Source organism: Portunus trituberculatus, chromosome 35 (genome assembly GCF_017591435.1).
Source record: "Portunus trituberculatus isolate SZX2019 chromosome 35, ASM1759143v1, whole genome shotgun sequence".
NCBI lineage: Eukaryota > Metazoa > Arthropoda > Malacostraca > Decapoda > Portunidae > Portunus > Portunus trituberculatus.
In genome coordinates this window covers 9,973,723-9,989,284 of record NC_059289.1, presented here as the reverse complement: position 1 = coordinate 9,989,284, position 15,562 = coordinate 9,973,723, and positions in this window count along the sequence as shown.

Here is a 15,562-nt window from a genome sequence, read left to right as displayed (position 1 = left end):
GTGTCTTAAGGAGCGTGGTCCCGTACTCACTCGCCTTTAAGGAAATTTTGTTAAAGCGTCAAGATTTATTGTATATTGACAAAATGAAGTCAAATACAATTGTTCATACGCAAATACACACACACACACACACACACACACACACACACACACACACACACACACACACACACACACACACACACACACACACACATACACACACACACACACACTTTTGTTTCGTGCAGCTCGCTCGTGTTTTCTCACTTTTCTGCGCATTTTTCGCACCATTTTGGCGTAACTTTGGCAATTTATTCCCTCCATATCTTATATAAAAGCATTCGTAAAATTTTAAATTGAAACCGTAAATTTACAGAACACGCGATTACTTGTTGCGGAGAGCGTGAGGAGAGGCCGCGGAGGGAAGCGTGAAGGGCGGCGGTGGGCTGGCAGTGTGGGGAGGGGTGAGCATATCCTCTGGCTTGAAACCACGCTCGATTGCCATCCGTAGCAAAAAGAAGAGTAAAATATGAATAAAAATATAAAAATTGAAATAAAAATATAAAAAAAAATAATCCTTTGATGCCAGCTTCAAACAGGTCGCATGAGGACCGTTTCTAAAGAGCATACTTGGAAAGACGTGTTGCACTGAAATGGCACACGAGGCCAGCACCACCTTAGTCTATTTGGTGCCGAAAGTGTATTGTGCATATAGACTGACTGGTGGTTAGGTTTTTTTCAAAATTAATAGGTTACTCTTCTGCAAGTTTTGTCAGTAAAAGGCCGAAATAATTCGCCAAGATAACAAATATGTAACTAAGGCAGCGAGGTCCAGGTTAGTTTCTTTTTTTCAGATACACTGCAAATAAGTCAGAATGCCACTATGTTTATTTCAGACCTCATGGGATGAGCCACATCCCAGCACAGCACACCTTTACTAATCCCCAATACCTGACTCAATGTGTTCGGTGGGTATCGGAACTCTGGTCACCGATATGTTCGAGATGCAGTGTGTGTGTGTGTGTGTGTGTGTGTGTGTGTGTGTGTGTGTAAGGCTAGCCGCCCAGTGACGCAGGCAACTCTAAAGGAAACCTGTGATGTGGATGCTCGAAGGTTATTGCCTGACCTTCCGTAATGGTTCCTTTGCTGCCGTGACGAACGCTTTCTGCCAGAATTACCCCCACTACTGGAAAACTCATGTGTTGCTGCTCCTGCTGCTGCTGCTACTGCTGTTACTACTACTACTACTACTACTATTACTTCTACTACTACTACTACTACTGCTACTGCTACTAGTACTACTACTACTACTACTACTACTACTACTACTACTACTACTACTACTACTACTACTACTACTGTTATTTGCAAGAATTTCGTCACTATGCACGAAACGCACCAAGAATAAATATTGATAGAATTTATTCCTGGTCTAAGAGTATATCCTTTGTATTTGCACTAAGATATAGATAATGTTTTTACTTGTATTCGCACTAAGATATAATGTTTTTACTTGTATTTTTTTTAAGATAAAGAATATATATTGTGCTAAAGTAATCTCAAGAAGTTAAAAAAGAAAAAATTAAAATGCATATGCCTGCCCTTCTTATTTATCAGATATTTGCGCTCAGTAGAACGTGGATGTTGTCAAGAAGCAAACACTGTCCTGTGCTATGAAGGCTGGTGGGCGGGAGTGCCTGGGCTGAGAGGGGGCGGCGTGTGGCGCCTCACAAAGTGCTGATGTGGGGACGCCTGAAAGGCAGGGCGAGGCAGACTTTTAGCTGGTGTTGCAAGTGGCGTTCATTTGGCTGGAGACCAAAAATATTCCAGCAACACACGATTAGCGAGCCAGCAGGCAGCAGAGCTGGGCAGCGGGAAAGCTGCTTGCCGCCCACCTCCAGCTCCCGCTGCAGTCCGCCAGTGCAGCATACACACTGTGTATGCTGTGTACGGCACTGACGCAGCTCCGCACAGAAGAAAGACACATTTGGCTATTGTGCTATTAGATTACAAGGATGTGCTGCTTTGAAATGAGGCTTCACTATGATGATAAAGGGGCTGCAGCTTTGAAATGGAGAGACTATGGAGAGACAGAGAGATACAACTTAGAAGGAGGAAACGCATTTGTGTAATACAACCAGATAGAAAATGTGAGTGTAATTTTCCGCCGAGATACACATTCAATATTCCCTGTGTGCGTTCTGTCATCTGGTGCAGGCGGCTCACTTTTGTTCCTCTCGCATTTTCAAGGATATACAAAATTTTGTACCATTCATCAGTAACTACAACGAAGCCGATCGTTCTTTCGACATTTCTTTCTCTTTTTTTTATCAGTTAGCAGAATCAAGAGTGTTCCTTTGAAAGAGACCACCGCCTTTAAGAAAATTTAATCAAGTTCCTTAATGTACGTAGTCCTGAAAGCAATTGTGAAAATTAAGTTCACAATTAATTGCGAGTGTGTAATGTGCGACGAATGTCAGGAATGAGATGTAGCAATATGGATCATACACAGCTGGATGTGGCAGCAAAACAAATTGAATTCGCATAGCTAAGTGTGTCAGACAATATATAGAATATCTGAGTCCCTTACACAGGCAAGGCATAGCGTCAATATAGTGTGAAGCGCTGGCCAAATATGTAAGGCTAGGCACGCAATTCCCTGACATGATAACATCACGAGCTGGATGAGTGGTCAAGAGATTCGCATCCATCTCACACCCATGGAACGTCGCAAGTGTCTCCACCACTGTACTTAAAGGGGGTATCACACTGGCCTATGATACGCGGAACGAGGAACATCTGCTCCAGATAGCTGGAACTTTCCCGATATTAGCGGAGCAAAGTCGGGATGGCTTCATATCTCTCTCTCTCTCTCTCTCTCTCTCTCTCTCTCTCTCTCTCTCTCTCTCTCTCTCTCTCTCTCTCTCTCTCTCTCTCTCTCTCTCTCTCTCTCTCTCTCTCTTTTTTTTTTTTTTTTTTTATTTAAACATAATTTATACAGAAGAACATGTACCCAAAGGCGCACTGTCGTGTGCTACCTATTCTAAGGGTACTACAATCTATTTCTCTACAATATTTACAAGACTTAAAAATAGATAATATACAAGATGGAGCACTGTTCTTTTCACTTCACTAGCACTATTCACGCACTGCACTACACTGAGTGTCACGTCACAAAGAGTGTCAGAGGAGTTGGCAGTGTCTGTCTCCACTTATGTGCCATCAGTTTGACACTGTGTGTGTTCATCTCCTGGACGTGAGGCACCGCGGCCGTGAACAAGTTCCACATCCTGGAGACGCGTCCTGCGAAGGTGCGTTGATGCTGACACCCGTGGGATCGCGGCACCTCTACGGCGTCACCACCATTGAGCACCGTTCTCGTGCTCCGTGCGGTGACTCTCAGAGGATGACGCAGCCCTGCCAGATGTGGCACTCTTTGCACCTGTGCCTTATGGAACACTACGATCGCCGCCACATCTCTGCGGTGTTCCAGTGAATCAAGAGGACGCTCAGGCTCTGGGTGAGGTGGTATTGCAGCATCTACTAGCCGTATGGCGCGGCGTTGGATGCTGTCCAGTCTCCTTCTGTGTGTGGCGGCACAGGACATCCAGGAGAGAGCTGCGTACTCAAGGTGGGGCCGCACCTGTGCCTTGTACAGCAGCAGTCTCCCCTTCCTGTCGAGGAAACTGGCGATCCTTCTGAGAGCGGAGATCCTGTGAGAGGCTTTCTTGGCAATGGATTTGACATGGCTGTCAAACCTCAGCCCTCGATCCACCTCCACTCCAAGTATCTTGACGTCATCTTGGAGTGGGAGAGCAGCAGCGCCAAAGACAACTTTCCTGCCATTGCTGCCATGGCGGCTGGGGACCGAGAGACAACCATTGCCTGTGTCTTCTCCGGCGCGAATGTCACTTGCCAGCGAGCACCCCACTCCTCTATCACTCGTAGCTGCTGATTGATGGCCTCAGCAGCCCGCCCACTGTCCTGGCGTGGATAGGTATAGGAGAGGGTGCAGTCATCAGCATAGGCCTTGACTCCTGGCAGTAGCTGGAGAAGATCATCCACGTAGATATTCCACAGGAGTGGGCCAAGAATTGAACCCTGTGGCACTGATGCCTCCACAGGCAGGGACTCAGATGTTTGCCCGTTGACAACCACCTTGAGGCTTCTGTCCTGCAGGTAATTTCCCAGGAGTCGTAGCAAGCCACCCTGGATGCCTTTAGCACGAAGCTTTTCCAGTAATCCGTTGTGCCATACTTTATCAAAAGCTCCAGCTATGTCCAAAGCAACCACTATAGTGTCCTTGCCGTCGTCGAGGGCGTCCTGCCACTGCCTGGTGAGAAGCATCATTAGGTCGGAGGTTGACCTTCCAGGTCTGAACCCAAACTGTTGGTCTGAGAGGAGGGCATTGTCCTTGAGATGGCTACACACCACCTCTGCCACGACCCTCTCAAACACTTTACCCACCACTGACAACAGGGATATGGGTCTGTAGTTTTTTGGGTCCGTCCTGGAGCTTTTTGTGTGCAGGAACTACTCGAGCCTCCTTCCACACTGAAGGCCAGACGTTTTCCCGTACACAAGTTGTGAACTTGGGTGAGAGGGGCAGCCAGTTCCTGGGAGCATCGCTTCAGCAGGTGCGGGCTGATGTCATCAGGGCCGGTAGCTTTCTGTGTGTCCAGCCCCGCAATAATCGCTTCACCTGCTGATGCGTCACCTCCACCATGGTGACAGTCTTCTCACATTGCTGGACCAGCTGAGGCGGTGGCTGCTGTGGATTCCCCACCTTCATTTTTCCAGCAAACAAGGAAGCCAGCAACTGTGCCCTCTCCTTACTGCTGGTGGCGACAGTACCGTCCTGCTTGCTGAGGGAGGGATGGATTCTTGGTGGCCAGTTCCTGTTTGTCCTTAACAAGGGACCACCAAGTTTTGTTTCCTACGCCAGTGCCACACAGTTTCCGGCGCAGGCTTTCCTCCCACTTTTTTAAGGCCCACTTGCTGGTTACCACCATCCTCCTGCATGCAGCCCTATGCAAGTCCTTGTTGCGCCGAGTCGGGTTCCTCTTGTAGCGGAGCCAGGCAGCATACTTTGCCTCAGCAGCAACACGGCAACGGTAGCCAAACCATGGCTGATCCGTCGGTCTGGTGGTGTATTCCCTGTGTGGGACGTGGCGTCTCTGGAGGGCGAGAAGGTGAGAGGTGAGTGCAAGTGCTTCACTCTCTGCTCCTCCCTGTAGCAGAGTGGCCCATGGGGTGTGGGTCAGGTCGCGGCGCAGGGAAGCCCAGTCTGCTTTGTTCCACAGCCAGATGGTGCGGGTGGTGGCCTCGTCCCGAGCCACGCCCACTTCCAGCTGTGTCAGTACAGCGTGATGATCAGAGCTGCCCACGAGCCCCAGCTGATGACACTGAAGCTTGTCCTCCTGGTAGTCTGAGATGACAGGGTCTAATGTCCCTCCTCGTTCATGTGTGGGGAAGGTGACATGATCTGTCAGACCCTGCACCTCAGGAGATTCTCGTAGGCGTCTCTTTCCAGGTGGTGATTGAGATCCCCCACAATCAGCACGTGGCTGCAGCTGTGTGCCATCATCAGGTTGTCTAAAGTCTCAGTCAGGTACAGGAGTGAGTCAGGCCCTTGTCGCGGGGGGCGATACAGGGCACACAGTAGGAGGGCTGAGCGGTCTGCCAGCGTTACTCGGAAGTACATCATCTCCATCAGTGGAGGCGTGTCTATGTCGAGTAGCTGGGCCTGCATTCCTTCCTTGAAGCAGACAGCCACTCCACCTCCTGTTCGCTCCTGTCGGTCCCTCCTCACCCAGTGGGTGAAGCCCTGCATCCTGCCATACGTGGGCTCCACCTCACTGTTCAGCCATGTCTCTGTCACCACAACAACGTCTGCATTGTGTCGTTGCACACAGTTGTGGTATAAGTCTGCAAGGTTAGTCCGGAGACCACGGACGTTGCTAGAGACGACCTTTAGTTGGCGGCGGGGCAAGCTGGCTGTACCATGGTGAGGGATGGTAGTGAGCGAGGCCTGCTAGTCCGAGGTGGTGGTTAGGGTCCGCGGCCGACTGCTGGTACTGGTGAAGAGGAGTGGTCCACTGCCGCCCCTGGCTCTGATTCCAGATACCAGGCTGAGGAAGGAGTGGGCGAGGTTGTGGTAAGGACTGAAATGAAGTGAGGTGGTGGGCGGGCTGAGGCGCTGCAGGTGGGAAGGGTGTGGCTGTGTGTCTTTCCACCGTAAGGAGCCGCTGTAGGAGACGCTCCTGACGTAAATCGTCAGTTCTGGCGTGGCAAGTAGCAGAAGTGTGTCCTTTCCGTGAGCAGTACTCACACACTTTTGCCTTGGCTCGCTTTTGTGTCTGCTTGGTGGCCTGGTGAGTCCTCAGTCCTTCGCTGGACACCTTCCTCGCGTCCTGCTGCACTTCCCTCTTAGTTTTCTTTTTTCTCCAATCTCCTGAAGTGGTCTGAGGAGAGGTTCGTGGGCGAACAGAGGCACCGCGATCTACTCCGTTCGCTGTATTTATGGAGGAAGAGTCCCTGCTGCTCTGTGTGGCGGTAGACGTGGTAGTGAGTACCGAGCAGTCACTCTGTGTGGCAGAAGGAGTGACAGTAGACGCTGGGGAGGTGTCACAGTCGCTCTGTGTGGCGATGGAAGCAGTGGAGGTAGGCGGAGCGGTCGTTGTTTCCCGGGCAGGCGAAGGGAAGGTGGAAGTTGAGAAAACAGCTGAGTGGCGGAGCTGTTGCGGTTTATCCGAGCTCCACCACGTCCTCCACCTCTCAGAGTCCTGACAAACCACCTCCCAGTGTTCGTCAATTGACTCTGCGTGGGCGCTGACTGCCTGAGAGCGTGTGGCTACTTGCGTCTGGCGCTGTTTTGACGCTATCAGCCTGTCTGCTACTCTGAGAGCCGCAGCAAACACGTCTCTGTGTTGTATGATCAAGTCTCGGTCGTCCTGGAGGGACTTAATCACACAGTTTTGTTGAGAGGCTTCCTCAGTGAGCTTCTCAACTAGTGAAACTAGCTCTCTCTCTCCAAGCCCTCCCACTGACTCTCCCCACTGTCGTCCGGTAGTGGCGTTGGGGTGTATCAGTCTCCTCGATGATGTAGGTGACGGGGTCCGGGATGTTTGCTTGGAGTCGTAGCTGCTCCGTGTAGCTACACTTGAAGACTGGCGTATCCCCAAGGCAGCTGTTGTGACAAAGGTTACGGCAGGTTTCCTCGTCACAGCTCACGTGTTGAGTCTTAAGTGTTGCTTTGCCACAAACGCAACACCAATTCTGTGGCTGGTAGCCAGGCAAGTCTCGCCTGGCTATGGGGCGATGGGCGGGGCTAGACATTGAGGGAGAGGATAAGTGATTCCCTGGGGAATTGTGAAGCCAGGTGTGGGGGCGACAACGAGTGTTGGTTCTAAACGACACGTGCGACACTAACACACTCGTGAACACAGACACTGAACACTGGCACAGAACACAAAGCACTTCCCCACAGGCGCACAAAAAACACACGACACTAACTACCTCTCCCACAAGTCAAGCCAAACCAGCCACGGAGAGAGATACAGGTTGTTTAAAAACTACCTTGGAGAGATTTGGCAACTGTGTGCTGCCTTAGGCCTCGCGTCAGGTCAGGCCCGGGTCTCGGTCACTGCACGGGTACAAACACTCTTTTCAAGTGATTTTTCAACACTATTGCAAGGCTTAGCACACCTTACACTTTTACATGGACACCAGGACACTTAGCACTTCAAGCACTGAAATTTTCACAACACTGCACTTTGTTAAACCACTGTAACACCACGAAAACACGGAGCTACCACGTGCGTGACCTCTCTCTCTCTCTCTCTCTCTCTCTCTCTCTCTCTCTCTCTCTCTCTCTCTCTCTCTCTCTCTCTCTCTCTCTCTCTCTCTCTCTCTCTCTCTCTCTCTCTCTCTCTCTCTCTCTCTCTCTCTCTCTCCACTCGTTCCATGTGCAATCTTCTCTCTCTCTCTCTCTCTCTCTCTCTCTCTCTCTCTCTCTCTCTCTCTCTCTCTCTCTCTCTCTCTCTCTCTCTCTCTCTCTCTCTCTCTCTCTCTCTCTCTCTCTCTCTCTCTCTCTCTCTCTCTCTCTCTCTCTCTCTCTCTCTCTCTCTCTCTCTCTCTCTCTCTCTCTCTCTCTCTCTCTCTCTCTCTCTCTCTCTCTCTCTCTCTCTCTCTCTCTCTCTCTCTCTCTCTCTCTCTCTCTCTCTCTCTCTCTCTCTCTCTCTCTCTCTCTCTCTCTCTCTCTCTCTCTCTCTCTCTCTCTCTCTCTCTCTCTCTCTCTCTCTCTCTCTCTCTCTCTCTCTCTCTCTCTCTCTCTCTCTCTCTCTCTCTCTCTCTCTCTCTCTCTCTCTCTCTCTCTCTCTCTCTCTCTCTCTCTCTCTCTCTCTCTCTCTCTCTCTCTCTCTCTCTCTCTCTCTCTCTCTCTCTCTCTCTCTCTCTCTCTCTCTCTCTCTCTCTCTCTCTCTCTCTCTCTCTCTCTCTCTCTCTCTCTCTCTCTCTCTCTCTCTCTCTCTCTCTCTCTCTCTCTCTCTCTCTCTCTCTCTCTCTCTCTCTCTCTCTCTCTCTCTCTCTCTCTCTCTCTCTCTCTCTCTCTCTCTCTCTCTCTCTCTCTCTCTCTCTCTCTCTCTCTCTCTCTCTCTCTCTCTCTCTCTCTCTCTCTCTCTCTCTCTCTCTCTCTCTCTCTCTCTCTCTCTCTCTCTCTCTCTCTCTCTCTCTCTCTCTCTCTCTCTCTCTCTCTCTCTCTCTCTCTCTCTCTCTCTCTCTCTCTCTCTCTCTCTCTCTCTCTCTCTCTCTCTCTCTCTCTCCTCTCGACACAAACGTGACCTGCGGCTTTCTCCGCTCACTACCAATGGAGGCATTTCCAGACTCTCCAGTAATATCTCCTATTATCTCCAGGCTCTTCATCTTCTCATTGTCTTCCACATTTCCATTTTCTCCCTCTCTTGTCCATCCTTTTCTCAGTCAGTTCTGGTCAATTATGTTTCGTTACTTCTTCCAGTCTTACTATCTTCTTTTCCTTTTTCCTCCATTTGCTTTGCCTTACTTCACCTGATATAGTAACGCCCGTGATGCATTTTGAAGCTTATTGTTTCAAGTTCAAGTTCTGATTGGCCTTTCTTCTCACTGCATTGTAATTTTAGTGTTATATTGATTGTTCATTCTATAATATTCTGTCTTTTTTCTTTATCTCATACTCAATTTGTTGCCATATATGGTTGCTTTACTTGTGTTTCATTTGTCTCAAACTTGGTGTATGAAAACTTTAATGTTTTCAGATGTCTTCTCTTCCTTTTTTCCTAATACCAATGACGTGAGATAGTATTTCCTCTCATACTCTGGTGGCCACTTAGCTCACGGCAGACTACACTTCTTTTTAACATTATTCTGTCCCCGAGGCCGCGTTCCTTCTCCTCCCCTCTATCCTTTGGTCAAGAGGCGAGGATCAGGAATCATAATAAGCACCACCATCAATATCATTATCATGACATCAAAGGAGAAAAAGGGACGAGGGAAACCTTGGCAATGGAATCCTAGTGTGTTTTATCTTTTTTATTTTTAGTCTTTCTGAGGTCAAGTGGCCACGAGGGAGGAATATGTGAGGGAGCGAGAGTAAAGGGGAGGAGGTGAAAGGGACGCTTGGTGAATTTTATTGGGCGAGGAGTGAGAGGTGCTTGGGAGTGGCAGGAGGCAAAGAGGCCTTAAGGGGCGTGGGAGAATGTCAGAAGGCAATGGGGGCGTTAAGAGAGTGTTAGGCGAGTGTCAGGAGGCAGAAGGTGTTGGAGATGGCAGGAAACAAAGGTGGCATTGAGTGGAATGCCAGGAGATAAAAGTCGTAGAGTTAAGACTGGCAGGAGACAAAAGGAATGATAACGTGCTATGACATCTTTTATCAAGACTCGCAGTGCACTGCAGGCGTGAGCAGTGCAAAGCGTGCTGCCTGGTAATGTGACGGTAGTGGCCGCGGTGCTTATCTCCAGCTGACTCACACATTACCTTATCGCGGCCTGGAATCCCTCGCCTCCCAGCGCCGGCCCACGCGAGCGAGTGTCATGTAAGCTTTTTTGTTCTGTGATCATTAAGGTTCGTGCATTTTTAAGCCTTTCCGTGCAGCACTGGCTCACTGCTCATCGTCTCCACTCATCATCACCATCATCTTCATCATCATCATTATCATCATCATCATCATCATCATCATCATCATCATCATTATCATCATCATTATCATCATCATCATCATCATCATTATCATTATCATTATCATCATCATTCTCATCATCATCATCATCATCATCATCATCATTTTTCAGGCCATGACACACACACACACACACACACACACAGACTGTCACATAGGCGGAAGCTGTTCTCATGACGAAATGTGTAAACAAAGCGACGCTTGTTATGTTGTTTGTGATTAAACAGTCAAGCATTGTTCTCCCCCGCCACGACCACCACTGAGAGAGAGATAGGTAGATAGAGAGAGAGAGAGAGAGAGAGAGAGAGAGAGAGAGAGAGAGAGAGAGAGAGTGTGTGTGTGTGTGAGTGAATCTTCAGACACCACTGAGATATACTTCATGTTTCTGCTTATTTGTAATTTCCTCCTCACAGCTCTTGGTGATTCAGTTTTTTTTTTTTTTTTTGTTAACATTCTTTTACTTCTGCTCTCGCTCCTGGCAGAGGCATGCTTTTTTTTCTGTCGGGCGAAAATTCCTGCTTTTGGTGAAAATTCAAAGCGTGCGAGTTGCAGCGCTGGCAGGAAAAAATATTGTCCAGTTCGTTTTCAAGAATGTGTTGCACTTAATTAGTGTGTGTGTGTGTGTGTGTGTGTGTGTGTGTGTGTGTGTGTGTGTGTGTGTGTGTGTGTGTGTGTGTGTGTGTGTGTGTGTGTGTGAGCGTCCTGATTTGCATACCTCCTCCTCCTCCTCCTCCTCCTCTCGTCATCAATCTAGTTCTTCGTTCTCATACTCCTTCATTCTTACAGACGAGTGAATCGATGGGTTGTGAGTGGCTGGGTGAGTGGAAGGTAAGGATGACAGGGCGCATGGGTGAGTGGAAAGTGTGGGTGACAGTGTGTGGATGAGGTCCGGGTTTGGTGCATGTAAGTAGGAATTTAGATGGATAGGTAGGTGGTTCGGTGGATGAGTGTGAATGTGAGTAGATTAGTGGAGGGCTAGTGGACAATTAATGGATGAATGGATGGATTAGTATGTGGTTGTTGTCGTGGATGGATAGGTATGTCACTGTGAAGTGGATAGATTGGTAAGTGGATAGTTTGATGAGTGTAAGTGGGTGTGTGAGTGGGTTAGTTGTATCAAAAGAAACGTTATGAGGCAGTGAAAAAGTCAAACAGTTCCAGAAGGTCTTTTTCAGTCTCACTCGAAAACCTGTACCAGAAAAGAGAGAAAAAACAACTCAATTTTAGAAAAGTGTAGAAAGGGAAATACAAAAATATGTTTGAGATGGAAAAGGAAGTAAAATCCAACTTCACCGAACTCGCATTGGGAAGAGTGAAGTGAATGTGGCCGCGGAGAATAAAGGAAGGCCTCGATGAAAGACAGGAGCGGCGTGTCTGATGCAGCGTGGGGGTGAGTTTGTCAGCGGGGACTGTGGGGCGGAGGCTGTGCGCTGAGGGAGGGAGGGAAGGCAACACGAGGCTTGTTTTGGGACTTGCTTGTGATGGTGTGTGTGTGTGTGTGTGTGTGTGTGTGTGTGTGTGTGTGTGTGTGTGTGTGTGTGTGTGTGTGTGTGTGTGTGTGTGAGTGTGTGTGTTACAGATAAATCTTGAAGTGAGAAATTCAAAAAGAAAAAAAAACAGTAAATAAAAAAGAAATATGTATTAAAGAAGAACAAAAAGGCAAGGAGGAAACAAACATAGATTTATGAATAAAAGGAATAAGGAGAAAGAGAAAGGGAAAGAGATAAGCCTGGTGGAAGAAAGAGATATGGAGATGGAGTGGGACGAGAAGGGGGGGATGGGGTCTCTGGACAGTGGCAGGCGCCCCTGTCCTCCTTCCTTCCAGCCTCACAACTCACTCAGTGTCCCACTCCTCCTCCCTCCCTCCTTCCCTCTCTCTCACTCACTCCTATCTATCTTCACTCACGCCCGCCTGTCCGTCCCTCGCACTGCCCGTCACTGCCACGCGTCCTCGTCTCGAAGGTCCAGATAAATACGTGGTCTCCAGTTGCTTGTCCTCTGCACACAGGCCACAGACACACAGACATGTCTTGCTCAATACCAGTGCTCCGCCATCCAATTGTTCGACTTGAAATTTATTCATAACCCAATGAAGCTTGAGGACAACATGCAGGTTTTCCAATAAACATGAAGACATTTTTAACAGTAAACAGTAGATTGTGATAACTATACTTAATGTTCTTTGGTGCGACAGCTTTTACGTTCTTCAACAAAACAAAGGAAGCATTCATTACCGAGACTGGTCCACACGGCCTCATACAACCACTGGCGTTGCGTTCCTTACCTTGGATGTAAAAATATTTTCACTAGATAACTCGATTAATTTACTTGATTACAATTTCTTGTAATCTGAAACTTGAATTTATGTACTATATTATGTATATCTATACAGTATATGTATGTGTCATTCTGCTATCGACAGACTGCCTGTTTGTCTTCTTTTTTGTCTATCTATCCACCTGTCTACTTACCTACATATTTCCCGGGTCTCGTGGTAACACACCTTGCCAGCCCAGAATGTTGTGTAGCCGCCAATATCATGAGCTGACGTAAGACATCGACTGTTTGTGTGTTGGTAACACGTACTTCGCTTTGTTCGTCCTGTTACGCTTGTCTGTGTGTCGGTGCGTGAATGTGTTTACGTATGGAAATGTGTGTTTGTCGGTGCAGTGAACTCCTCCGCCCCTTCTTTCCCTCAGCTGACGTCAACATGAATGGGCGTCCGCTCTGGGAACGTGTGCGCGTGGGGTGGGCGTGGGAGAGGTTGTAGAAAGGAGAAAGACGATGATGTGGATGGAATGAATGGGTCTCTCTCTCTCTCTCTCTCTCTCTCTCTCTCTCTCTCTCTCTCTCTCTCTCTCTAGATGCATTACGTGTGTAAGGAAATCGGGCCCAGCCAGCAATGCACAGCTTCTGAGAGAAGCAATACATTAATCAACACCGTGGACTCGTCGCTGTTCCTTGAGCGAGGCACACCTGGCCAGGGAAGAAAGGAAAAAATAGAAGCCAAAATAAAAATAAAAAGTATACGAAAAAAGAATATGAAATGAAAAAGGAGGAAGATGAGGATGAATGAGTAGAAGTTGAAAAAGTGAGAAGGAGGAGGAAGACATAGTCTTAGTGGAGGGGGAGGAGCATTAAAAGTATAAGGCGATAAAGGAAAACGTGGAAGAGAGATACTTAATAAAGCATGGACGAAGAGGAAAAGAAGACGATGTGTTGAAGAAGAACTGTGTATACGTAGCCGGTGAGAAGAGCTGGAAAAGGTACCACGGCGCTGGAGGGTATTGGGTTTTCGCAACTCTCAGTGTTGGAGGAGGAGGAGGAGGAGGAGGAGGAGGAGGAGGAGGAGGAGGAGGAGGAGGAGGAGGAGGAGGAGGAAGAAGAAGAAGAAGAAGAAGAAGAAGAAGAAGAGGTGGAAGAGGAGGAGGAAGAAATGGATCGCAGAGAGAATCAAGCTTTAGGCCAAAAGTGTTGTGTTGTTATTTTAGCCTCCCGTGCTTCATATCTCTTGCCGCTTCGCCTGACCAGATTGCGGAGCCGTGCGTGCGCCACACTCATTACGGGGCTGCTAAGCGTCACTGTTACAGGAAACGAGGCTGTAATCTTTTGCGGGCTTACGAGAAGCACTGATGATGGTTTTAGTAGCAGTTCGCGAGAAGATGAAGCTTCTGCAACGACCAGTTTGGAGCTAAAATGAAGATCAGAATGTGTGCAGTTTCCGGAACGAAACAGTTGGGCGTGTTCATGCGTGTGACGGAGACACTGGCTGAGGGGCGGCCACATTCCCCACACCTCAGCACTGATGTGAAGGGGGTTGCCACACTGTCCACACAGCATCACTGCCACATTCTCACACAGTATCACTGGTGTGCGGGGAACCGGCACATTCTCACACAGTATCACTGGTGTGCTGGGACCCGCCACATTCTACACAGCATCACTGGTGTGCGGGGAGCTGCCACATTCTCACACAGCATCACTGGTGTGCGGAAGGCGGTCACACTTCCAACACTGAACTACCTTACTTTATTGTTCAAGGACATGAAAAAAGCAAATATGCATCTGTCTCGTAATAACTCTAAACCCTTCTTAGCTTTCTTTATTCGTAAAAGGTAAGTCGATAGAATACAAAGGTCTCGAGCTCCTCTGCGAAAACCTCATCATAATTAATCTTCACTGTCACGTGCAGAAATCAATACAATGTTTCCAAGGAAGAAACATTTGTGGTGACGCTATTACTCATCCTTGCGTCACAAGGAACGGTCGTCATGTCGCCACGCCATCCTCTCACAGCTTGTTTTTCTCCGTGGCTCCGGGTCGCCTCAATTCATCACCGCCATCGGGTTCCTGCTCAGTGCGCGGCTCGATCTTGGCTTTTAGTCTTCTCTGGATATTGATCTTGTCCCAGGTGTTAAATGCTACATGACTAAAATGTTATATAAATAAGCCTATAAATGAATGGGTGAGCAGCTTTGTGATTGCGATGTGTTGTTTCACGGTGCATGAAGCGTCACGAGCTAAGATTAAATGAGAAGGCTTACCTTACGCCTCACCTTTATACATTCCCACTCACCACCGCCTGCCATGACCAGGACCTATTTTGTCGCTTCTGCCCGTGAACGTGTCATGGCGAGTCTTTTCCTGATTTTCTTTCTTCTTGATGCTTTCCAGGCTCTACTTACACACTTCACTCTCAAGCAGAGACAGAAAGAGGCGCCACATTTCTCGACGCCGTGACATTTTTCCGGCTACGACATTTCTGCCTAAAAATGAACAAGTCCCATAAACTCCGGGCGTGTGACAGGCTGCTGTGTTTACGAGTGTTGCGTGAATATGTAACCTGAAGGCAGGAAATGTGTTAAGATAAATATGTGTTACCACCTATCTCTCCCTCCCTACACACACACACACACACACACACACACACACACACACACACACACACACACACACACACACACACACACACAGGCTCACTGAAGAAAAATACTGTGCAAACACAGATATGAGGGGAGAGCCGCACGAATGTAGCTCAGGTTCTGTATGCTACAGCTAGGTACACACAAACACGCGGGCACACACACACTGACACACACACACACACACACACACACACACACACACACACACACACACACACACACACACACACACACACACACACACACACAAACACACACTTCCATTATCATAGTAACAGTATTACTTTAATGCAAGGAGTTGCTTCTGTTCCTAATTCGTTAATTTTACCGTAAAAAGTTGATCACGACGAGAATCTTTAATAATGAGTTTGTTTGAATCAGGTAAATACTTTCTTATTTCTTTCAAACATGAATATTCCGCTTTTATGGTGCGCTAAGTCTG